A 26,859-nucleotide genomic window follows, 5' to 3' on the forward strand; every position below is an offset into this window, starting at 1 on the left:
GGGGGTTCTCGAGCTCGTCATGAGCTTAACATGTCATTTCGTAGGTCATTAGAGACCCAATGAGTTCTTCAAGAGGGAATGCTTTAAGGTCTTTGGCCTCTTGAATGCCCGTAACTTTTGGATCCCAATTTTTAGGGAGAGATCTTAAGATTTTAGTTACTAGTTCAAAGTTAGTAAAATCTTTACCAAGAGCTTTGAGTCCATTGATGACATCCATAAACCGGGTGTAGATGTCTCTGATGGACTCACTTGGTTTCATTTGGAAAAGTTCGTAAGAGTGCACAAGGATGTTGATTTTGGACTCTTTCACTCGGCTAGTGCCTTCATGAGTGACCTCAAGAGTTCTCCAAATATCAAAAGCCGAATCACACATTGAAACACGATTAAATTTGTTTTTGTCTAATGCACAAAACAAGGCATTCATAGCCTTTGCATTTAAAGCAAAAACCTTCTTCTCCGATTCATTCCATTCACTCATCGGAAGAGAAGATTTTTGAAATCCGTTTTCAACAATAGACCAAACCTCAAAGTCCATAGAAATGAGGAAGATTCTCATGCGAGTCTTCCAATATGTGTAATCTGACCCATTAAACAAAGGTGGTCGTGCAATAGAGTGGCCCTCTTGCATGCCGGAGTAAGCCATCTCTCTTGGGTATTAAACCAAATATGAGAGATAACCTTGCTCTGATACCACTTGTTAGGATCGGAGCGGCACTAAGAGGGGGGGGGTGAATTAGTGCAGCGGATTAAAACTTCAATTTTAACAAAATCTTTCGTACGATAAGAACGGAACTTGAAAAGTTTAACTTGAAAGCGTATTCTTAAAATTGCGCAGCAAGGGTAATAAGGAACTAAAGCAGTAAGAAGATTTGCAGTAATGTAAATGACAATAATAAAATGCAAACCAGAGATTACGCCGATTTTTAGAGTGGTTTGGTCAAATGACCTACTCCACTTGCGATGCCCCTCTTCGATGAGGCTCCCACCTTCCACTAGCAAATCTCTTGAAATGGAAGGGTAAACACCCCTCTTACAACCTTTTACAAGCAGCTCAACCTCTTACAAATTTTCAATAAGAAAGAAGGAGGAGAACTCTCTAGCAAATTGAAAACAAGACTTGCTAAGACTTTCTAAGACTTTTTTCTCAATCAAAATGCTTCTCAAAAGTTGTAACCTCAGCTGAGATTTGAGGGGTATTTATAGGCCTCAAGAGGATTCAAATTTTGGGCTCCAAAATTTAAATTTTCTTAGGGTTCCCAGTGCTGGAGGTGCCACCGCCCAACGCTCGGGTGCTGGACGGTGCAATCGCCCAGCCAAGGAGGTGTCACCGCCCAGCTCTCGGGTGCTGGGCGGTGCCACCGCCTGGCACTCCGATTTCACTGGTTTGGCTTAATTTAAGCCCAAACCATATCTGACTTTGGGCCCAGTTGGCCCCTAACCAGGATATAGGATTATCTCTTAATCCTAATCCTAATTACAAGTGAACTACATAACAAAAACACATCCTAAGCAAGCTTTCAACCGCTAACGTCGAGTCTTGTTTCGGCGAGCTTTCCGACGAGCTTCTTCCGACGGACTCCCATCAAGCTCCCGATCTTGTGATGACTTTAACGAGTAGCCGAGCCTTCTCGGTGATCTCTGTGAACCTCCGACGATCTCTTCGGCGAACTTCCGAAAATTCCGATTAGTTCCCGATTTCTTCTCGGTTGGTTCCGGCAGCATCTCCGACGATTCTTCGGACTCTTAAACGTCCATCGATCTTGACTCCGGTATTCTTGCTTTGTGTTTTCTGGTTATCGTAGTTAATCCTGCACACTTAACTCAATAATATGGATTAGATCAATTAACCCATCAATTGATTTCATCATCAAAATCCGAGATTCAACAATACTATGAGTGATGCTATAAACACTGCTATGATTATGCCATCCTTGCATCACCAAGAGATATATGAACATGTGCTAAAGTTTACATTATGCCCTAAGTTGATATCTTATCATGTGAAGAAAATGCAAAACTTGCTAATGTGTGCATCATGTAATAGTGCTTCACTGCTTTATATGATAATGTTCAAACTACATGATGAATAGTTACAAACACAATCATACAAACTTGATGATGTATGTCAAGCCTTGACATCATCTTTGAAGAGATACATCATGATGAGTATCATGATGGGAGTATTGATAAGTTTAACTGATCTAACTTATCAATACGTCACTTGAATTCTTAGGTCTTGAATTCAAGGTTGACTTATCTCAACTATGGCATATAGACAGGGGGAGTTAAGGATAACTCCATTATCAATTGATTGTCATCATCAAAAAGGGGGAGATTGTTGAATCTCGGATTTTGATGATGAAGTCAATTGTCATTTGTTGTCTAATCTATGTGTTGAGATAAGTGTGCAGGATTAACTACGATGAAAGTTAGACAAGCAGCAGGAGTTGCGCCGGAGTCAAGTTCATGATCACGTTGGGAGTTCGAGAGTTCGACGGAAGTTCGGACGGTCGTCGGAGGTTCTGCGAGAACAGATCCGAGAAGTCCAGAAGCTTGCCAAGCGAAGCTCGTCGGAACTCGCCAAGTGGATCGTCGCAAAGTCCAAGAGTTTGCCGGAAGTCCGCAGGAGCATATCCGAGGGTTCATCGGATGATCGACGGAAGTTGGCCGGAAACTCGCCGGAAGAAGCGATTGACGCACCGAAGCAAAGCTGCAGAAATTGTCTTAGATCTAATCGTAGTTAGCACGTTGATTAAGTTGGAAAATGGGAGGTGATCCCATTAGCTTAATCTTGGGGCAATTGGGCCCCTGAAAGACTGAAATTGGGCCGAATGGAGCTAACAATTCGGACCCTGATTGCACCAGGAGGTGCAACCGCCTAGGCCAGGAGATGGCACCGCCTGGGCTAAGTCTCCCAACGAGTCTGGGCGGTGCAACCGCCCCAGCCAGGAGGTGGCACCGCCTGAGCTCAGTCTTCGAGCTAGACTAGGCGGTGCAACCTCCTTGACAGAGAGGTGGCACCGCCTGAGCTCGGTCTTCAAGCTCTGGCAAAGAGGTGCAACCGCCCCTGACAGAGGTAGCACCTCCCAGAGGCTTAGTCTTCGAGCTCTGCCAGGCGGTGCAACCTCTCCAGTCAGGAGGTGCAACCGCCTGGTCCCGGAATTCCGGGATTTGATCATTTTGAGCTCCAAATTTGAATTGGGTTGGGGCCTATAAATAACCCACCCATTTAGCACTGAAAAGATATAGACCTACACCGAATTCTTGATCTTTTCTGTGATTCTAAGAGCTCAAATTTGTGTAAAGTCCTAAAGTTCTCCTCTTTCTGTTCTTCAAGTCTTGAGTTGTAAAGAGAGGAGAGAAAGGTCCTGTAAAGGTTGTCTCCTGAGCCCATCAAAAAGAGTGAATCTGTAAAAGGGTAGTTGGCCTTCGCCTATTGAAGGAAGGCCTCTAGTTGACGTCGGTGACCTCGTCGGTGGAGGAAGCCAAAAGTGGAGTAGGTCAAGACTGATCGAACCACTCTAAATCTCTGGTTTGCGTTTATTTTGAGCACTTTATCATTACTGCAAACCTCCTACATAGTTACTGCTCTCTGCGCCTTTACGAACAAGTTTCTAAGTGCTGATCTTTCCGAATCTGCATTCAGACATAAATCGATGTTTTCATACATTACAGTTTACGATTACGTTTTGTAACTGCAATTAACCCATTGCTGTGGGAAGTTCATATCGAGGAGCATCTTATAGATAAATTTCCTATTAACTGAATCAAAGGCTTTCCGTAAATCAGCTTTAAAACATATTTTTGTCCCTCTTGCTTTTGAATGCAAATCTTTGACCAAGTCATTAGCAAGCAAAATGTTGTGATGTATACTTCTCCCTTTGATGAAAGCAGCTTGATTTGGGCTAATGATCTTGTGTATTACCTTTTGCATTCTATTTGCTAATACTTTGGAGATGATCTTGTAAATAAAGTTGCATAATGATATGGGTCGATAGTTCTCTAGTGAATCAGCCCCTGCATTCTCCGGAATTAAAGAAATAAAAGTGCAATTCATCTCTCTAAGAATATGACCTGAAGAGAAAAAATGTTGGCAAGCCTTGATCACATCATTTCCAATAATAGACCAAGCAGTTTGGTAAAATTCAACTGGAAATCCATCTGGACCTGGGCTTTTGTGCTTTGGTGACTTAAAGACAACACATACAATTTCGTCGTCTGTAATTGGGGCATTGAGGGTTGAAATAGCTTCCGAATCAAGTTTTCTAGTCGGCTCCACATGAATGTTATTAGTTTTCCCAGCTTGATTGAGTAAGGAATAAAAAAATTGCTCTGTGTTTGCTTTAACCTCATCTAAATTCTCAATAAGATTATCATCTTTGTCTCTGCATTTGCTGATACGGTTAACAGCCCTTCGAGTAGCAATTGAAGCATAGAAAAATTTAGTATTGGAATCTCCTAGTGTAAGCCAATGCTGTCGAGACTTCTGCTTTGCAAAACTTTCCTCCTGTTTTAAGGCTTGCATGAAGTTATTTCTGGCTTCTGTCTCTTTGTAGATAATATTCTCATCATTTGGCTGAAGTTGCAGCTCATGTTGCAATGACATTAGTTCCTTCCTGCAAAATTGAACTGTGGTGGTAATATTGCCAAAGGTATTTGTATTCCACTCCTTTAGTGCTGCTTTACAGGCTTTGAGCTTTTGACATAAGATGTAAGGGGGGGATCCATGCACATTAACATTCCAAGCAGATCTGATAACATCAAGAAATTGAGGATGAGTACTCCACATGTTAAAGAATCTAAATGGTTTCTTGCCTCTTGGTGTCGCTTTGTCTGCGTGTATATACATTAAAGAATGATCAGAAAACAAAGGAGCACCATACTCAAGAAGTGAATCTAGGTAAACTGTTAACCATTCATGATTAATCAAACACCTATCAAGTCGAGCCATTATTTTTCTGTTAGCAGCACCTTGATTACTCCAGGAGAGCCAATTACCCACAGATTTCGTATCAAACAAAGCTGCAGTGTCAATATAATCATTAAAACTTTGAAGCTGACTTTCTGAAAGTTGTTTACCCCCCTCTTTTTCATTTGTGTACCGAACAGTATTAAAGTCTCCAAGAACAATCCAAGGTACATTGAGACAGCCATTTGCAATATTAGTCAGGTCAGACCAAAGAGTATTTCTTTCTTACATATTATTTGAAGCATATATACCAGTGAAATTGAATTGACAGCCATTCTTTTTGTCCTCTACCTTAAGTTGAATGAATTGATCAGTAGCATAAATAAACCAAGCATTAATAGAGTTAGGATGCCATAAGACCCATATTCTACCAAAAGTTTCATTTGAGTCATTGGTAAATAGTTTTGCGTCCGGCCATATTATGGTGGTAAGGCAATCCTTTAAGCGACAAAACCAACCCTCTCAAGAATCTCAAAAGGTCCAATAAATCTTGGGCTTAACTTTCCTTTCTTCCCAAATCTTACAATGCCTTTAAAAGGGGAGACCTTCAGGAATACAAAATCCTCGATTTGAAACTCAATATTTCGTCTTCTATTATCAGCATAACTCATTTGACGACTCTGAGCAGTCTTTAACCTTTTTCTTATAAGTTAAATTTTCTCAGTAGTCTCTTGTACTTTTTCTGGTGCTAATAACTTTCTGCCGCCAATTTTTTCCTAACATATAGGTGTCCTGCACTTTTGCCCATATAAAGCTTCATAAGGAGCCATCTGAATACTTGAATGATAACTATTATTGTAAGTGAACTCAATAAGAGAAATATCTTTATCCCATTCATTTTTCCAATCCATAACATAGGCTCGAAGCAAATCCTCGAGTGTTCAAAATGGTTCTTTCTGATTGACCATCAGTTTGAGGGTGATAAGCAGTGCTAAACTTGACTTTAGTGCTAATAGATTCCTGTAACCTTCTCCAAAATCTAGATAGAAATCTGGAATCTCTATCAGAGATTATCTCTTTTGGAACACCATGAAGTCTTACTATTTCATTTATATATAAATCTATAAGCCTATCAAGAGAATAAGTTATATTGATCGGTAGGAAATGTGCAAATTTCGTTAACCTATCAATGATAACCCAAATAGCATCATGCTTTCTAGAAGTTCAAGGTAGTCCTGAAATAAAGTCCATGGTAATACATTCCCATTTCAATTCAAGAATATCTAAAGGTTGCAACAAACCTCCAGATCTTTGGTGTTCTGCTTTGATTTGTTGACAAGTCAAACACTTTGAAACATATATTCCAATCTCCTTCTTCATGCCTTCCCACCAATAGTGACTTTGGAGATCTCTATACATCTTAGTGCTACCAGGATACATTGTGTACTTTGAATTATGACCTTCCCTCAGGATTTGATTTTTGATATATGAGTCATTTGGAACACATATTCTATCCCCAAATCTCAATAGGCCATCCTCTGAAACTCGAAAATTCAGTTTCAATCCATTTTATACTTCATTCCTTAAGCAGATCAAGCGTCGATCTTGTAGTTGTCCTTCTTTAATTTGTTGAATGAGATCAGATTGCACTTGGATGGAGGCCATTAATATCATTGAGTCTTGCTATTTTCTCATAACATTCAAATCATAATTCTCTTTTAATAACTTTCATTGCTTTACAACCAAAGTCGTCATAACATTCAGATTCTGGACTATTCGCGGCCATCCAATGATCCTACGACGCTGGTCTCCTGATGTCCGTTTGGAGTTAGATAGCCTACAGTCTATTCCATTATGGGTATCCTTTCAAGGTCTTCCTCTACATCTTTGGAGTCGACGTTTTATTGCAAAGTTATGCAGCACTCTGGGACAACCACTCTACATCGACAAAGCAACAGCTGCTCAGACGAGATTAGCATTTGCACGAGCATGTGTACTGGTTTCTTCTGACGAAGATCTTCCAAATGATGTTTTCTATCGTGATCTTGACGGGAACACTCGGAAGGTACATGTCTCATATTCCTGGAAGCCACAACGATGTCAGCATTGCTTATCTTTTGGTCATGCAAATGGAGCTTGTCAGCAAACTCCAAAACAAATCACAAAGGTCTATCGACCACGTCAAGCGCCTCCGCAACAAAGCGAGTCTTCTCTAATGGCAGTAGCACCGATGGTGGCGAAGACTATTGAGCATTCCGACTCGCAAGGACAGCATCGCGGACAGAAGGACAAATCCAAAATTATATCTCTTCCTATAATGTCGGAGCCTTCCACAACAGAGGTTTCCTTTGGTACTAGTGGACAGGAGAAACATAAGTCAGGAACTTCATCTCTTCCAATATCATTGGATCCGTCCACAATAACTCAACAAACTCAAGCCCAAACAAATCTTGCCAGCAAGGATATTCTTCCTCAACAAACTCAGGCCACAACAAACATCGCCAACAAGGATATTCTGTCTCAACAAACTCATGCCCCAACAAACCTCTCTAGCCATGCTACTCCAACAAGTACTATCCAGGAAATTGTGCTGCAACAATCTTATCATGCTTCAACAAACCCTGCCAATCAAGACCACATGATTCAAGGTATTTTAAAGTTTAAAAATCTGCAAGCTGTAGATGAAGTGGATAAATACAGAAATAAAGCCATAAAAGGTAAGGATATTGTTCGGGAGGAAAATACAAAACCGAAGGATAAGAAAAAGGATGGTACAATCCATCCAAAGTCATAGGATGAATACCTTACCACCTTTTCATTTCTTTATTACTGATGAAGATAACATGTTGGAATGTTCGCGGACTTAATAAGCCGGAGAAATGTCGGGAGCTCAACAGAATAATCAAGTCTGCCGCATGTGATATTGTTATTCTAGTAGAAACGAAAATTAAACAATCGCGCGTTCAAGCTCAAAAGAATTTAATATGGCCAGACGCAGAACTGTTTACCAATGACTCAAATAAAACTTTTGATAGAATATGGGTCTTATGGCATCCTAACTCTATTAATGCTTGGTTTATTTCTGCTACTGATCAATTCATTCAACTTAAGGTAGAGGACAAAAAGAATGGCTGTCAATTCAATTTCATTGGTATATATGCTTCAAATAGTATGCAAGAAAGAAATACTCTTTGGTCTGACCTGACTAATATTGCAAATGGCTGTCTCAATGTACCTTGGATTATTCTTGGAGACTTTAATACTGTTCGGTACACAAATGAAAAAGAGGGGGGTAGACAACTTTCAGAAAGCCAGCTTCAAAGTTTTAATGATTACATTGACACTGCAGCTTTGTTTGATATGAAATCTGTGGGTAATTGGCTCTCCTGGAGTAATCAAGGTGCTGCTAACAGAAAAATAATGGCTCGACTTGATAGGTGTTTGATTAATCATGAATGGTTAACAGTTTACCTAGATTCACTTCTTGAGTATGGTGCTCCTTTGTTTTCTGACCATTCTTTAATGTATATACACGCAGACAAAGAGACACCAAGAGGCAAGAAACCGTTTAGATTCTTTAACATGTGGAGTACTCATCCTCAATTTCTTGATGTTATCAGATCTGCTTGGAATGTTAATGTGCATGGATCCCCCTCTTACATCTTATGTCAAAAGCTCAAAGCCTGTAAAGCAGCACTAATGGAGTGGAATACAAATACCTTTGGCAATATTACCACCACAGTTCAATTTTGCAGGAAGGAACTAATTACATTGCAACATGAGCTGCAACTTCAGCCAAATGATGAGAATATTATCTATAAAGAGATAGAAGCCAGAAATAACTTCATGCAAGCCTTAAAACAGGAGGAAAGTTCTGTAAAGCAGAAGTCTCGACAGCATTGGCTTACACTAGGAGATTCCAATACTAAATTTTTCTATGCTTCAATTGCTACTCGAAGGGCTGTTAACCGTATCAGCAAATGCAGAGACAAAGATGATAATCTTATTGAGAATTTAGATGAGTTTAAAGCACACACAGAGCAATTTTTTTATTCCTTACTCAATCAAGCTGGGAAAACTAATAACATTCATGTGGAGCCGACTAGAAAACTTGATTCGGAAGCTATTTCAATCCTCAATGCCCCAATTACTGACGACGAAATTATATGTGTTGTCTTTAAGTCACCAAAGCACAAAAGCCCAGGTCCAGATGGATTTCCAACTAAATTTTAGCAAACTGCTTGGTCTATAATTGGAAATAATGTGATCAAGGCTTGCCAACATTTTTTCTCTTCAGGTCATATTCTTAGAGAGATTAATTGCACCTTTATTTCTTTAATTCCGAAGAATGTAGGGGTTGATTCACTAGAGAACTATCGACCCATATCATTATGCAACTTTATTTACAAGATCATCTCCAAAGTATTAGCAAATAGAATGCAAAAGGTAATACACAAGATCATTAGCCCAAATCAAGCTGCTTTCATCAAAGGGAGAAGTATACATCACAACATTTTGCTTGCTAATGACTTGGTCAAAGATTTGCATTCAAAAGCAAGAGGGACAAAAATATGTTTTAAAGCTGATTTACGGAAAGCCTTTGATTCAGTTAATAGGAAATTTATCTATAAGATGCTCCTCGATATGAACTTCCCACAGCAATGGATTAATTGGATTCAATCTTGCCTGGAAACTCCAAAGTTTTCGATACTCTTTAATGGCTCACCTATTGGTTTTTTTGGGAGCACGAATGGCATCCGACAAGGTGATCCACTCTCTCCGTATCTCTTTACTATTACGATGGAAGGACTTAGCTGTATGTTGGAACATGCAGTCTTAAATGGCAGCATTAAGGTACCCAATGCTGGCTCTATTCATATATCACATATAACATTTGCAGATGATTTACTTATCTTTCTCCTAAATGATCCAACTTCAATAAATAACCTAGCTACTATTATGAATGACTTTGGTATGGTTTCTGGACTTCAGTTAAATCATGTGAAAAGTAAAGTATATATGAGCCCTTACGTTGAGGATAAGGTCTTTATTGCATAAACTTTGGGGGTTAGTGAGGGAAGCCTGCCAGTTCCTTATTTGGGTCTCCCGCTCATATCAACAGGCATTCACAAAACCCACTGTCAGCCTATCCTGCAAAAGATAAGGAATAGAATTTCTTCTTGGAAAAATAGGCTTCTATCAAAAGCAGGACGACTCGAACTCATCCGTTCTGTATTGCACTCCTACTCTATATATTGGTGTAATGCATTTCTTCTGTCTGTTGGACTTCTCCAAGATATTGAACGGTTATTAATGAACTTCTTTTGGAATGGTACAAATGATAAGGCAATGCATATGGTAAATTGGGATAGCATTTGCAAACCGAAAGATGAAGGGGGGCTAAACTTGAGAAATACTAGAGATTGGAATCAAGCATGCCTGGTACAACAATTGTGGGATCTTTTGCAAAACAAATGTTCCTTATGGTCACAATGGGTTTCTGCTAGGTATCTTTTAAAGGAATCAATCTGGGAAATTTCAACAAGAACATACCAGTCTGCAGCTTGGAAAGGAATTTTAAAGGCAAGGAATTGGCTAATCAAACACATTTCTTATGCAATCTCTTCTGGAACTAGTACTAATATGTGGTACGATCCTTGGGTGAATGGAAAGAGTATATTTCAATTATATGGCGACAGAATACGAAAAGATCTTGGGGCTCCCAAAGATTGGAAGGTTTCCGAGTTCATTGCTAACGGTACCTAGTGTCTCCCTAATCCTATTTCTCCCGAAATGTTATCACATTGGCCGACTATCATAGCTATTCCAATCAGGAACAACTCTTCAGATATACTTATTTGGCCTCATGATAATGGCAAATTTAGTGCCACATCCGTATGGAATCAAATTAGGCAAAGAAATAACAAGTGGGTCCCAAGCAGTTGGACATGGGATCGACCGGGATCACAAAGACACTCCTTATGTACATGGCAGGCTCTTCTCAATAAACTACCTACAATAGACAATATGAAAAGAAGAGGTATCTATCATGTTAACCGATGCTCCCTTTGTTTGCAACAAGAAGAAACTGTTGACCACCTCTATTTTGCTTGTGCTTATACAAAATGGATATGGAAGGAGATTCTCCAGCGATTTGAACTCAATAGACTGCCGCAACCAAACTTGCACCAAGAACTAGGTGACCTTATGCAATGTTTCTCAAGAAAAGGGCCACTTACACAAGTGGCAAAGGTTACTTTCAGATGCGCTATTTGGTCGATGTGGAAGGAGAGATGTAATAGAATCTTTGAATGTCAACACACAAACAATGCTTTTTTTTTTTTTTTGGTAAGTAAAAGTAAATTGATTATGTGTAAAGTTTCTACAAATAGCTTTATCTATACAAGTCATAGACAAAGCCAAGTAACTCATAGAGTGTGAATTCGATAGTTATGACTACACATGCTGTAGACTATAACTACCTGTGGGTACATTATTTTGCATCATTCCCAGGATCTTTTGCTAATAGCAAAATTAAATTTGATAAAAATATCTTTTTTTCTTCGGGTGATGTGCTCGATTTTGAGATCTTGCTCCAAATAGGATCTTGAGTCTCTAATAATCTCTTTCAAGAGCTGAGCATTGTTTGTGTGTTGACATTCAAAGATTCTATTACATCTCTCCTTCTACATCCACCAAATAGCGCATCTGAAAGTGACCTTTGCCAGTTGTGTTAGAGGCCCTTTTCTTGAGAAACATTGCATAAGGTCACCTAGTTCTTGGTGCAAGTTTGGTTGTGGCAGCCTATTGAGTTCAAATCGCTGGAGAATCTCCTTCCATATCCATTTTGTATAATCACAAGCAAAATAGAGGTGGTCAACAATTTCTTCTTGTTGCAAAAAAGGGAGCATCGGTTAACTTGATAGATACCTCTTCTTTTCATATTGTCTATTGTAGGTAGTTTATTGAGAAGGGCCTGCCATGTACATAAGGAGTGTCTTTGTGATCCCGGTCGATCCCATGTCCAACTGCTTGGGACCCACTTGTTATTTTTTTGCCTAATTTGATTCCATGCGGATGTGGCACTAAATTTGCCATTGTCATGAGGCCAAATAAGTATATCTGAAGAGTTGTTCCTGATTGGAATAGCTATGATAGTCGGCCAAAGTGATAACATTTCGGGAGAAATAGGATTAGGGAGACACCAGGTACCGTTAGCAATGAACTCGGAAACCGTCCAATCTTTGGGAGCCCCAAGATCTTTTCGTATTCTATCGCTATATAATTGAAATATACTCTTCCCACTCACCCAAGGATCGTACCACATATTAGTACTAGTTCCAGAAGAGATTGCATAAGAGATGTGTTTGATTAGCCAATTCCTTGCCTTTAAAATTCCTTTCCAAGCTGCAGAGTGGTATGTTCTTGTTGAAATTTCCCAGATTGATTCCTTTGAAAGATACCTAGCAGAAACCCATTGTGACCATAAGGAACATTTGTTTTGCAAAATATCCCACAATTGTTGTACCAGGCATGCTTGATTCCAATCTCTAGTATTTCTCAAGTTTAGCCCCCCTTCATCTTTCGGTTTGCAAATGCTATCCCAATTTACCATATGCATTGCCTTATCATTTGTGCCATTCCAGAAGAAGTTCATTAATAACCGTTCAATATCTTGGAGAAGTCCAGCAGGCAGAAGAAATGCATTACACCAATATATAGAGTAGGAGTGCAATACAGAACGGAGGAGTTCGAGTCGTCCTGCTTTTGATAGAAGCCTATTTTTCCAAGAAGAAATTCTATTTTTTATTTTTTACAGGATAGGCTGATAGTGGGTTTTGTGAATGCCTGTGGATATGAGCGGGAGACCCAAATAAGGAACTGGTAGGCTTCCTTCACTAACCCCCAAAGTTTGTGCAATAAAGACCTTATCCTCAACGTAAGGGCTCATATATACTTTACTTTTCGCATGATTTAATTGAAGTCCAGAAACCATACCAAAGTCATTCATAATAGCAGCCAGGTTCTTTACTGAAGTTGGATCATTTTGGAGAAAGATAAGTAAATCATCTGCAAATGTTATATGTGATATATGAATAAAGCCAGCATTGGGAACCTTAATGCTGCCATTTAAGACTGCATGTTCCAACATACAGCTAAGTCCTTCCATCGCAATAGTAAAGAGATACGGAGAGAGTGGATCACCTTGTCGGATGCCATTCGTGCTCCCAAAAAAACCAATAGGTGAGCCATTAAAGAGTATCGAAAACTTTGGAGTTTCAAGGCAAGATTGAATCCAATTGACCCATTGCTGTGGGAAGTTCATATCGAGGAGCATCTTATAGATAAATTTCCTATTAACTGAATCAAAGGCTTTCCGTAAATCAGCTTTAAAACATATTTTTGTCCCTCTTGCTTTTGAATGCAAATCTTTGACCAAGTCATTAGCAAGCAAAATGTTATGATGTATACTTCTCCCTTTGATTAAAGCAGCTTGATTTGGACTAATGATCTTGTGTATTACCTTTTGCATTCTATTTGCCAATACTTTGGAGATGGTCTTGTAAATAAAGTTGCATAATGATATGGGTCGATAGTTCTCTAGTGAATCAGCCCCTGCATTCTTCGGAATTAAAGAAATAAAAGTGCAATTCATCTCTCTAAGAATATGACCTGAAGAGAAAAAATGTTGGCAAGCCTTGATCACATCCTTTCCAATAATAGACCAAGCAGTTTGATAAAATTCAGCTGGAAATCCATCTGGACCTGGGCTTTTGTGCTTTGGTGACTTAAAGACAACACATACAATTTCATCGTCTGTAATTGGGGCATTGAGGATTGAAATAGCTTCCGAATCAAGTTTTCTAATCGGCTCCACATGAATGTTATTAGTTTTCCCAGCTTGATTGAGTAAGGAATAAAAAAATTGCTCTGTGTGTGCTTTAACCTCATCTAAATTCTCAATAAGATTATCATCTTTGTCTCTGCATTTGCTGATACGGTTAACAGCCCTTCGAGTAGCAATTGAAGCATAGAAAAATTTAGTATTGGAATCTCCTAGTGTAAGCCAATGTTGTCGAGACTTCTGCTTTGCAAAACTTTCCTCCTGTTTTAAGGCTTGCATGAAGTTATTTCTGGCTTCTGTCTCTTTGTAGATAATATTCTCATCATTTGGCTGAAGTTGCAGCTCATGTTGCAATATCATTAGTTCCTTCCTGTAAAATTGAACTGTGGTGATAATATTGCCAAAGGTATTTGTATTCCACTCCTTTAGTGCTGCTTTACAGGCTTTGAGCTTTTGACATAAGATGTAAGGGGGGTATCCATGCACATTAACATTCCAAGCAGATCTGATAACATCAAGAAATTGAGGATGAGTACTCCACATGTTAAAGAATCTAAACGGTTTCTTGCCTCTTGGTGTTGCTTTGTCTGCGTGTATATACATTAAAGAATGGTCAGAAAACAAAGGAGCACCATACTCAAGAAGTGTATCTGGATAAACTGTTAACCATTCATGATTAATCAAACACCTATCAAGTCGAGCCATTATTTTTCTGTTAGTAGCACCTTGATTACTCCAGGAGAGCCAATTACCCACAGATTTCATATCAAACAAAGCTGCAGTGTCAATGTAATCATTAAAACTTTGAAGCTGGCTTTCTGAAAGTTGTCTACCCCCCTCTTTTTCATTTGTGTACCGAACAGTGTTAAAGTCTCCAAGAACAATCCAAGGTACATTGAGACAGCTATTTGCAATATTAGTCAGGTCAGACCAAAGAGTATTTCTTTCTTGCATACTATTTGAAGCATATATACCAGTGAGATTGAATTGACAGCCATTTTTTTTGTCCTCTACCTTAAGATGAATGAATTGATCAGTAGCAGAAATAAACTAAGCATTAATAGAGTTAGGATGCCATAAGACCCATATTTTACCAAAAGTTTCATTTGAGTCATTGGTAAACAGTTCTGCGTCCGGCCATATTAAATTCTTTTGAGCTTGAACGCGTGATTGTTTAATTTTCGTTTCTACTAGAATAACAATATCACAGGCGGTAGACTTGATTATTCTGTTGAGCTCCCGACATTTCTATGGCTTATTAAGTCCGCGAACATTCCAACATGTTATCTTCATCAGTAATAAAGAAATGAAAAAGTGGTAAGGTATTTATCCTACGACTTTGGATGGACTGTACCATCCTTTTTCTTATCCTTCGATTTTGTATTTTCCTCCCGCACAATATCCTTACCTTTTATGGCTTTATTCCTATATTTATCCACTTCATCTACAGCTTGCAGATTTTTAAACTTTAAAATACCTTGAATCATGTGGTCTTGATTGGCAGGGTTTATCGAAGCACGATAAGATTGTTGCAGCACAATATCCTGGATAGTACTTGTTGGAGTAGCCTGGCTAGAGAGGTTTGTTGGAGCATGAGTTTGTTGAGACAGAATATCCTTGTTGGTGATGTTTGTTGTGACCTGAGTTTGTTGAGGAAGAATATCCTTGCTGGCGAGATTTGTTTGGGCCTGAGTTTGTTGAGTTATTGTGGACGGATCCAATGATATTGGAAGAGATGAAGTTCCTGACTTATGTTTCTCCTGTCCACTAGTACCAAGGGAAACCTCTGTTGTGGAAGGCTCCGACATTATAGGAAGAGATATAGTTTTGGATTTGTCCTTCTGTCCGCGGTGCTGTCTTTGCGAATCGGAATGCTCAATAGTCTTCGCCACCATCGGTGCTACTGCCATTAGAGAAGACTCGCTTTGTTGCTGAGGCGCTTGACGTGGTCGATAGACCTTTGTGATTTGTTTTGGAGTTTGCTGACAAGCTCCATTTGCATGACCAAAAGATAAGCAATGCTGACATCGTTGTGGCTTCCAGGAATATGAGACATGTACCTTCCGAGTTTTCCCGTCAAGATCACGATAGAAAACCTCATTTGGAAGATCTTCGTCGGAAGAAACCAGTACAAAGGATTGAATCTTCCAACAACCTCATTTACTGACAAGCTCCTCAACGTAAGGGCGCATGTATACTTTACTTTTCACATGATTTAATTGAAGTCCAGAAACCATACCAAAGTCATTCATAATAGTAGCCAGGTTCTTTACTGAAGTTGGATCATTTTGGAGAAAGATAAGTAAATCATCTACAAATGTTATATGTGATATATGAATAGAGCCAGCATTGGGTACCTTTATGCTGCCATTTAAGACTGCATGTTCCAACATACAGCTAAGTCCTTCCATCGCAATAGTAAAGAGATACGGAGAGAGTGGATCACCTTGTCGGATGCCATTCGTGCTCCCAAAAAAACCAATAGGTTAGCCATTAAAGAGTATCGAAAACTTTGGAGTTTCCAGGCAAGATTGAATCCAATTAACCCATTGCTGTGGGAAGTTCATATCGAGGAGCATGTTATAGATAAATTTCCTATTAACTGAATCAAAGGCTTTCCGTAAATCAGCTTTAAAACAAATTTTTGTCCCTCTTGCTTTTGAATGCAAATCTTTGACCAAGTCATTAGCAAGCAAAATGTTATGATGTATACTTCTCCCTTTGATGAAAGCAGCTTGATTTGGGCTAATGATCTTGTGTATTACCTTTTGCATTCTATTTGCTAATACTTTGGAGATGATCTTGTAAATAAAGTTGCATAATGATATGGGTCGATAGTTCTCTAGTGAATCAGCCCCTGCATTCTTCGAAATTAAAGAAATAAAGGTGCAATTCATCTCTCTAAGAATATGACCTGAAGAGAAAAAATGTTGGCAAGCCTTGATCACATCATTTCCAATAATAGACCAAGCAGTTTGGTAAAATTCAGCTGGAAATCCATCTGGACCTGGGCTTTTGTGCTTTGGTGACTTAAAGACAACACATACAATTTCGTCGTCAGTAATTGGGGCATTGAGGATTGAAATAGCTTCCGAATCAAGTTTTCTAGTCGGCTCCACATGAATGTTATTAGTTTTCCCAGCTTGATTGAGTAAGGAATAAAAAAATTGCTCTGTGTGTGCTTTAACCTCTTCTAAATTCTCAATAAGATTATCATCTTTCTCTCTGCATTTGCTGATACGGTTAACAGCCCTTCGAGTAGCAATTGAAGCATAGAAAAATTTAGTATTGGAATCTCCTAGTGTAAGCCAATGCTGTCAAGACTTCTGCTTTACAAAACTTTCCTCCTGGTTTAAGGCTTGCATGAAGTTATTTCTGGCTTCTGTCTCTTTGTAGATAATATTCTCATCATTTGGCTGAAGTTGCAGCTCATGTTGCAATGACATTAGTTCCTTCCTGCAAAATTGAACTGTGGTGGTAATATTGCCAAAGGTATTTGTATTCCACTCCTTTAGTGCTGCTTTACAGGCTTTGAGCTTTTGACATAAGATGTAAGGGGGAGATCCATGCACATTAACATTCCAAGCAGATCTGATAACATCAAGAAATTGAGGATGAGTACTCCACATGTTAAAGAATCTAAACGGTTTCTTGCCTCTTGGTGTCGCTTTGTCTGCGTGTATATACATTAAAGAATGGTCAGAATACAAAGGAGCACCATACTCAAGAAGTGAATCTGGGTAAACTGTTAACCATTCATGATTAATCAAACACCTATCAAGTCGAGCCATTATTTTTCTGTTAGCAGCACCTTGATTACTCCAGGAGAGCCAATTACCCACAGATTTCATATCAAACAAAGCTGAAGTGTCAATGTAATCATTAAAACTTTGAAGCTGGCTTTCTGAAAGTTGTCTACCCCCCTCTTTTTCATTTGTATACCGAACAGTATTAAAGTCTCCAAGAACAATCCAAGGTACATTGAGACAGCCATTTGCAATATTAGTCAGGTCAGACCAAAGAATATTTTTTTCTTGCATACTATTTGAAGCATATATACCAATGAAATTGAATTGACAGCCATTCTTTTTGTCCTCTACCTTAAGTGGAATGAATTGATCAGTAGCAGAAATAAACCAAGCATTAATAGAGTTAGGATGCCATAAGACCCATATTCTACCAAAAGTTTCATTTGAGTCATTGGTAAACAGTTCTGCGTCCGGCCATATTAAATTCTTTTCAGCTTGAACGCGCGATTGTTTAATTTTCGTTTCTACTAGAATAACAATATCACATGCGGCAGACTTGATTATTCTATTGAGCTCCCGACATTTTTCCGGCTTATTAAGTCCGCGAACATTCCAACATGTTATCTTCATCAGTAATAAAGAAATGAAAAGGTGGTAAGGTATTCATCCTACGACTTTGGATGGACTGTACCATCATTTTTCTTATCCTTCGGTTTTGTATTTTCCTCCTGCACAATATCCTTACCTTTTATGACTTTATTTATATATTTATCCACTTCATCTACAGCTTGCAGATTTTTAAACTTTAAAATATCTTGAATCATGTGGTCTTGATTGGCAGGGTTTGTTGAAGCATGATAAGATTGTTGCAGCACAATTTCCTGGATAGTACTTGTTGGAGTAGCATGGCTAGAGAGGTTTGTTGGGGCATGAGTTTGTTGAGACAGAATATCCTTGTTGGCGATGTTTGTTGTGGCCTGAGTTTGTTGAGGAAGAATATCCTTGCTGGCAAGATTTGTTTGGGCTTGAGTTTGTTGAGTTATTGTGGACGGATCCAATGATATTGGAAGAGATGAAGTTCCTGACTTATGTTTCTCCTGTCCACTAGTACCAAGGGAAACCTCTGTTGTGGAAGGCTCCGACATTGTAGGAAGAGATATAATTTTGGATTTGTCCTTCTGTCCGCGGTGATGTCCTTGCGAATCGGAAAGCTCAATAGTCTTCGCCACCATCGGTGCTACTGCCATTAGAGAAGACTCGCTTTGTTGCGGAGGCGCTTGACGTGGTCGATAGACCTTCGTGATTTGTTTTGGAGTTTGCTGACAAGCTCCATTTGCATGACCAAAAGATAAGCAATGCTGACATCGTTGTGGCTTCCAAGAATATGAGACATGTACCTTCCGAGTGTTCCCGTCAAGATCACGATAGAAAACCTCATTTGGAAGATCTTCGTCAGAAGAAACCAGTACACATGCTCGTGCAAATGCTAATCTCGTCTGAGCAGCTGTTGCTTTGTCGATGTAGAGTGGCTGTCCCAGAGTGCTGCATAACTTTGCAATAAAACGTCGACTCCAAAGATGTAGAGGAAGACCTTGAAAGGATACCCATAATGGAATAGACTGTAGGCTATCTAACTCCAAACGGACATCAGGAGACCAGCATCGTAGAATCATTGGATGGCCGCGAATAGTCCAGAATCCTTCGAGGACTCGTTGTAAATCTTCTTCAGAGTATAGCTTGCAAACAAAGAATCCGTTCTCCAGCATATGAAGATCAAATGACGATATTCCCCATCGAGTTTTGATAAATGAGGATAGTGGGAAATAAGATGTTTTGAGACCTACCACATAGCCAACAATCGCCATAGACCATGTCTCAATAAGCTCTGCTGAATCAGCAGTCTCGTATACAGCAATCTTCTTATCAGCCTGAACTTCTGGAGTAAAGAATTCCAAGCTTAGATCCGGACTTCCAACCGGAGCCTTGAAGAGGCTAGTCCAAGGCCTAGGGTCACTAGAAATGAGGGCAGGCTGCCGCGATCTAGAGCGCGATCTACTTCGATGCTGTTTCGTCGAAGGAGTTTCTCTCTGGAGAGGATATGGAGGAGGAGCCAATTGAGGGGTAACGGTAGGGAGTCTTACCATCGTATCAACTCTCCCGCCACCGTCGCCAGCCCTAGGGGCCGTCGCTGCCATGTTTGATCCCTCTTCTGGTCGCGGCTATAGAATCATCTCCATAGGGAAAAACCACCGTCGCAGTATATCAGATCGCCGCTACAGTACCGTCGCCCTAGGGAGATCTGGTCGCCGCTATAGTATCGTCGCCCTTCGGGAGAAGCCGATGCTGTAGGAGATCCGATCACCACTACATTAAGGGAGATCAGATCGTTGCTATAGTATCGTCGCCCGTGGGAGAAAGCCAACGCTGCAGGAGTCAGATCGCCCTAGGGAGATCTCGTCGCCGCTACAGTGTCGTCGCTGCTACAGTACTATCGCTGCTACAGTGTCGTCGCCGCCGCTACAGTACGTCGCCCTTGGGAAACAGCCGACGCTGCAGGAAATCAGATCGCCGCTATAGTGTCGTCGCCTGTCGCCCGTGGGAGAAAGCCGACGCTGCAGGAGTCAGATCGCCCTAGGGAGATCTGGCCGCCGCTACAGTGGTCGCCCTAGATCTGTTCGCCGCTACAGTGTCGTCGCCGCTACTGTGGTCGCCCTAGATTTGGTCGCCGCTACAGTGTCGTCGCCGCTGCAGGATTCAGATCGCTCTATTCATATATCACATATAACATTTGCAGATGATTTACTTATCTTTCTCCAAAATGATCCAACTTCAGTAAAGAACCTGGCTACTATTATGAATGACTTTGGTATGGTTTCTGGACTTCAGTTAAATCATGCGAAAAGTAAAGTATATATGAGCCCTCACGTTGAGAATAAGGTCTTTATTGCACAAACTTTGGGGGTTAGTGAGGGAAGCCTGCCAGTTCCTTATTTGGGTCTCCCGCTCATATCCACAGGCATTCACAAAACCCACTGTCAGCCTATCCTACAAAAAATAAAGAATAGAATTTCTTCTTGGAAAAATAGGCTTCTATCAAAAGCAGGACGACTCGAACTCATCCGTTCTGTATTGCACTCCTACTCTATATATTGGTGTAATGCATTTCTTCTGCCTGCTGGACTTCTCCAAGATATTGTACGGTTATTAATGAACTTCTTCTGGAATGGCACAAATGATAAGGCAATGCATATGGTAAATTGGGATAGCATTTGCAAACCGAAAGATGAAGGGGGGCTAAATTTGAGAAATACTAGAGATTGGAATCAAGCATGCATGGTACAACAATTGTGGGATCTTTTGCAAAACAAATGTTCCTTATGGTCACAATGGGTTTCTGCTAGGTATCTTTCAAAGGAATCAATCTGGGAAATTTCAACAAGAACATACCACTCTTCAGCTTGGAAAGGAATTTTAAAGGCAAGGAATTGGCTAATCAAACACATTTCTTATGCAATCTCTTCTGGAACTAGTACTAATATGTGGTACGATCCTTGGGTGAATGGGAAGAGTATATTTCAATTATATGGCGACAGAATACGAAAAGATCTTGGGGCTCCCAAAGATTGGAAGGTTTCCGAGTTCATTGCTAACGGTACCTAGTGTCTCCCTAATCCTATTTCTCCCGAAATGTTATCACTTTGGCCGACTATCATAGCTATTCCAATCAGGAACAACTCTTCAGATATACTTATTTGGCCTCATGACAATGGCAAATTTAGTGTCACATCCGTTTGGAATCAAATTAGACAAAGAAATAACAAGTGGGTCCCAAGCAGTTGGACATGGGATCGACCGGGATCACAAAGACACTCCTTATGTACATGGCAGGCCCTTCTCAATAAACTACCTACAATAGACAATATGAAAAGAAGAGGTATCTATCATGTTAACCGATGCTCCCTTTGTTTGCAACAAGAAGAAACTGTTGACCACCTTTATTTTGCTTGTAATTATACAAAATGGATATGGAAGGAGATTCTCCAGCGATTTGAACTCAATAGACTGCCGCAACCAAACTTGCACCAAGAACTAGGCGACCTTATGCAATGTTTCTCAAGAAAAGGGCCACTTACACAACTAGCAAAGGTTACTTTCAGATGCGCTATTTGGTGGATGTGGAAGGAGCGATGTAATAGAATCTTTGAATGTCAACACACAAACAATGCTCAGCTCTTGAAAGAGATTATTAGAGACTCAAGATCCTGTATGGAGCTTGATCTCAAAACCGAGCACTTCACCCGAAGAGAAAAAGATATTTTTATCAAATTTAATTTTGCTATTAGCTAAAGATCTTGGGAATGATGCCAAATAATATACCCACAGGTAGTTATAGTCTACAGCATGTGTAGTCATAACTATCGCATTCGCACTCTATGAGTTACTTGGCTTTGTCTATGACTTGTATAGATAAAGCTATTTGTAGAAACTTTACACATAATCAATTTACTTTTACTTACCAAAAAAGTCGTCATAAAACTTGTGGATTTTCTACTAAGGGCATATGCTACAACATTAGCTTTACCCGGGTGATAACAAATGGTACAATCATAATCCTTTAGAAGTTCTATCAATCTTTTTAACTAACACCGGAGCACCCCATGTTGAAACACTAGCCCAAATAAAACCCTTAACTAATTGTTGTTGTAGTTGCCTTTTTTTTTTTCAATTCCACTTACTCAAATGGTGTCATTCTATAAAGAGGCTTAGATATTGGAATTGTCCCAAGGACCAAATCAAAAGCAAATTCACCATCTTTGTCTAGAGGTAATCTAGGCAAGTCATCTTAAGATACATCAGGTAAGGAGGTAAATCATGCCCAATACTCTCAAAATAAAAGATAGGATGATCTAGTATGCAAAAAGTGATCATTTTGTATAACAATCTATACTGGTATGATTGGAAGATAGTTAATCCATACTTAATATAATATCAAAACTCTAAATATATAGGAGAACCAAATCAGCAAGAAGTTTGTGTTCTACAATATAAATCAAACAAGATGACCAAATCGAGTTTGTTATCAAACAATCCCCAATAACCGTATTTACATATAGCATATAATCTAGTGGTTTAGGTTGAATGCCCATGTGATAAGCAAAATATTACGAATCCAATCATATATGAGACATATGGTCAAACAAATATTTGTATTATTTCAGAAACATTAATAGTACCTTCGACCACTAATTCAGAAGCTTTAGAATCATATTCAGTGATAGCATACACTCTAACATGGGCTGATAATTTATAAGGCAGTGATTCTTTCTTCTTGTTCAATGGGCAGTCTTTTATTTAATGATCCAAATTTTTACAAGCAAAATAGGCTCCAATCACCTACAAATACAAACTTATTTCATAATCTAACTCGCATCGTACAAAGGATTGAATCTTTTGTGGTGACTTTCCTTTTCAAATCGATGATGTCTTGACCCTCTTGTTATCATATTCTGATTCATTTCTAATCTTTTTTTTTTTTGGTAAACTTGTCTTTGCTATTCCTGTCCTTGATCTCTAGAAATTCTTTTGATCATCAGAACAATTTCGTACGTCAAATATCTTCTCCAATCGCATCATCCATTTTTCTGCTACCAATCTATTATGTTCACCATGCTTCTACTACGCCGCTCTGATTTAATATCCCCGATCAACCCTTTTATCGCACTTAATTAATCAAAAGCAGATGAAGTAGGAAGACTAAATATCCTCGTCATCCTAGATTCCTAAAATGCATCAAAGAAAATTTTCACCAATCACTATAGTTCACTAGACCTCAATATATTTTGTATGTCAATATATCAAATATTTCAGTGATCCTCAAACCATGCTCTGATACCAACTCTATCACGCTACTCCCGAATTTAATTTTCATTCAGGAGGTATGAACATAACTCAAAATTGATAATATTATAATTCAACAAACAATCCAAGATCCAATCATACATTTGAGGTCACTAAGAAAAACATTCAAGTCATTCACCTTTACAATCCAAAATTCACAAAACCTATGCAGTTTATAATCATACATTAGGTCACTAGATGATTCTTAAAATCCAAAGGCAACTTAACTAAACCATAACCATATCATATATCCATAGTTGTGAGAATCTATACATTTACAAAACCAACATGTACCACATGTTTATATCATTCATTACTAAATTTAACTAAACATTCCCAAAATCATAACATGAGAGGTACTTTTCAAATATTTACAGGATACATCAATCTAGATTTGTGTTAGAACCCTTGTAGATTCTAAACTTGGGGTTGATCTCTTTAGGGGATCGGCCTCCTTGGAACTCTATAGGGGTTCCTCCCTCCAAGTTGCTGCTCAAAGGCTGCAGAAAAGATTCATCTATTGCTTATGAAAAGAGAAGGAATACATAGCTATTTATAGGGCTTCTAAACCCTAACTCCTAATAGGACTCCTACTTAAGACTCTTACTTCTAACCATCTCCTAGTAGGACTCATAGTCAAGACTCTTATTCCCTTACAACTCCTAATTCTTCTCTAAGAAAACACCTCCTACTTGAATGCCCCTCTCAATTAGAACTCTAGCTAGAGTCCTAACAGAATGTCCCTCTCAATTAGGACTCTCCTAGTTAGAGTCCTAACAGTTTTACATGAATGTCCCTCTCAATTAGGACTCTCCAAGCTAGAGTCCTAACAGACCCGCCCTCTTCAAATCAGCCTTGTCCTCGAGGCTGATGATTCGTGAATTCTGGAAATTTGATCTTCAAGTCGTCATAGTTCTCCCAAGTGGCATCTTCTATTGGTAGATTCGCCCACTTTATTAGCACTTCATTAGTGGGTCGTCGTCGTCGAGTCATGATCCGTCGATCAATAATGGCACTTGGCTGGGTCTGGAGTTCTCTTTGGGTAGTCATATTTGGTGGGTGGCTTTGGGCTGTCTCCAAGCACCTATTTAAAACTTCCGTCTGGCTGTTGGTTTGTGGGTAATATGTCGTACTCTTTTTCAATTTAGTACCCTGCATATGGAATAACTTTGTCCAAAATCTGCTCTTGAAGATGCAAGTAGAATTTGTCACAAGCACAATGCATCCCTTATAGTATAATTCTTTTGAGTCCCGATTGTAATGAGCCATGGGGCTTGGTACTTCCTCCAATTTTTTTATAATCTTACTAGTATCTGAATCTTCCCGCCATTCCAACTTAATATCCTCAAGGAAGTCGCTGGTCGGAAGTGAAACGGCCGAAACTTCAACTTGCTCGGGTAGCTGCGAAAGCGCATCTGCAAGAACATGTTAGGATCGGAGCGGCACTAAGAGGGGGGGGGGGTGAATTAGTGCAGCGGATTAAAACTTCGATTTTAATCAAAATCTTTCGTACGTTAAGAACGAAACTTGAGAAATTTAACTTGAAGGCGTATTCTTGAAATTGCGCAGCAAGAGTAATAAGGAACTAAAGCAGTAAGAAGATTTGCAGTAATGTAAATGACAATAATAAAGAGCAAACCAGAGATTACGCTGATTTTTAGAGTGGTTCGGTCAAATGACCTACTCCACTTGCGAGGCCCCTCTTCGATGAGGCTCCCACCTTCCACTAGCAAGTCTCTTGAAATGGAAGGGTAAACACCCCTCTTACAACCTTTTACAAGCAGCACAACCTCTTACAAATTTTCAATAAGAAAGAAGGAGGAGAACTCTCTAGCAAATTGAAAACAAGACTTGCTAAGATTTTCTAAGACTTTTCTCTCAATCAAAATGCTTCTCAAAAGTTGTTGCCTCAGCTGAGATTTGAGGGGTATTTATAGGCCTCAAGAGGATTCAAATTTTGGGCTCCAAAATTTGAATTCTCTTAGGGTTCCCGGTGCTGGAGGTTCCACCGCCTAGCCAGGCGGTGCCACCGCCTAGCCAGGCGGTGCCACCGCCCAGCGCTCGGGTGCTGGACGGTTCAACCGCCCAGCCAATGAGGTGTCACCGCCCAGCCAGGCGGTGCCACCGCCTGGCTCTTCAATTCATTTGTTTGGCTTATTTTTAGCCCAAACTAAATCTGACTTTGGGCCCAATTGGCCCCTAACCAGGATATAGGATTATCTCTTAATCCTAATCCTAATTACAGGTGAACTACATAACACAAAAAAAACATCCTAAGCAAGTTTTTTAACCGCGAACGTCGAGTCTTGTTCCGGCGAGCTTTCCGATGAACTTCTTCCGACGGACTCCCTGCAAGCTCCCAATCTTTGTGATGACTTTAACGAGTAGCCGAGCCTTCTCGGTGATCTCCGCGAGCCTCCGACGATTTCTTCGGCGAACTTCCGACACATTCCCGATTTCTTCTCGGATGGTTCTGGCAGCATCTCCGATGATTCTTCGGTCTCTTAAACGTCCATCGAGCTCGACTCCGGTATCCTTGCTTTATGTTTTCTGGTTATCGTAGTTAATCCTGCACACTTAACTCAATAATATGGATTAGATCAATTAACCCACCAATTGATTATATTATCAAAATCCGAGATTCAACAATCTCCCCCTTTTTTATGATGACAATCAATTGATGACGGAGTTAAACATAACTCCCCCTATCTATATGCCATATTATGAGAAGATAAAAAACACTTGAATTCCATCCCATTGGATTCAAGCATAACCCGATAAGTTCTAATCGTAGAACTTTATTGTTATCCTCATTAAACAATAGTAAGTACGAAACTTCGATGAAAATCATAAGTTAAATGATACGGGACGAATTTTGCTACGACAGAAGATAAAGATTTTCAATATAAATTTCATGATATCAATCTTGTGATATTTTCAAGGATTTGCAAGTCATATAAGACATTCATATCACACAGAAGATAAAGATTTTCAATATAAATTTCATGATATCAATCTTGTGATATTTTCAAGGATTTGCAAGTCATATAAGACATTCATATCACACAAGTTTTTGTAATTCATATTAGTCATGCTATCGTTCTGGTGTAAGTCATCACTTCTCCCCCTCTGTCATCAACAAAAAGAGACAAGCCAGCTAATTGATGATCATAGAAAAAGGTTTAGCATTTATCAAAGTTCATCATTCAAATTTGCCAGAAATAGTTTATCCAAAAGACATCATCATCTATGCAGATTAAGACAGTAGTTATCTAAAGGAAAGATCAGTTATCGTACAATCGATGACAAACATGAACTTGTTTTTAAAAGCAAACAGAACAGAATAAAAAGATACATCAATTTAATCCTTAGGAGGTAATCCACAGTGCTGATACATGATATCTATTTTTTCATTCATCTGTCGTAGTGTCTTCAAAATTTCAACTTGTTGATTCTGA

This window comes from Musa acuminata, chromosome BXJ3-11 (assembly GCF_036884655.1).
Source record: "Musa acuminata AAA Group cultivar baxijiao chromosome BXJ3-11, Cavendish_Baxijiao_AAA, whole genome shotgun sequence".
In the NCBI taxonomy this organism is placed as follows: domain Eukaryota; kingdom Viridiplantae; phylum Streptophyta; class Magnoliopsida; order Zingiberales; family Musaceae; genus Musa; species Musa acuminata.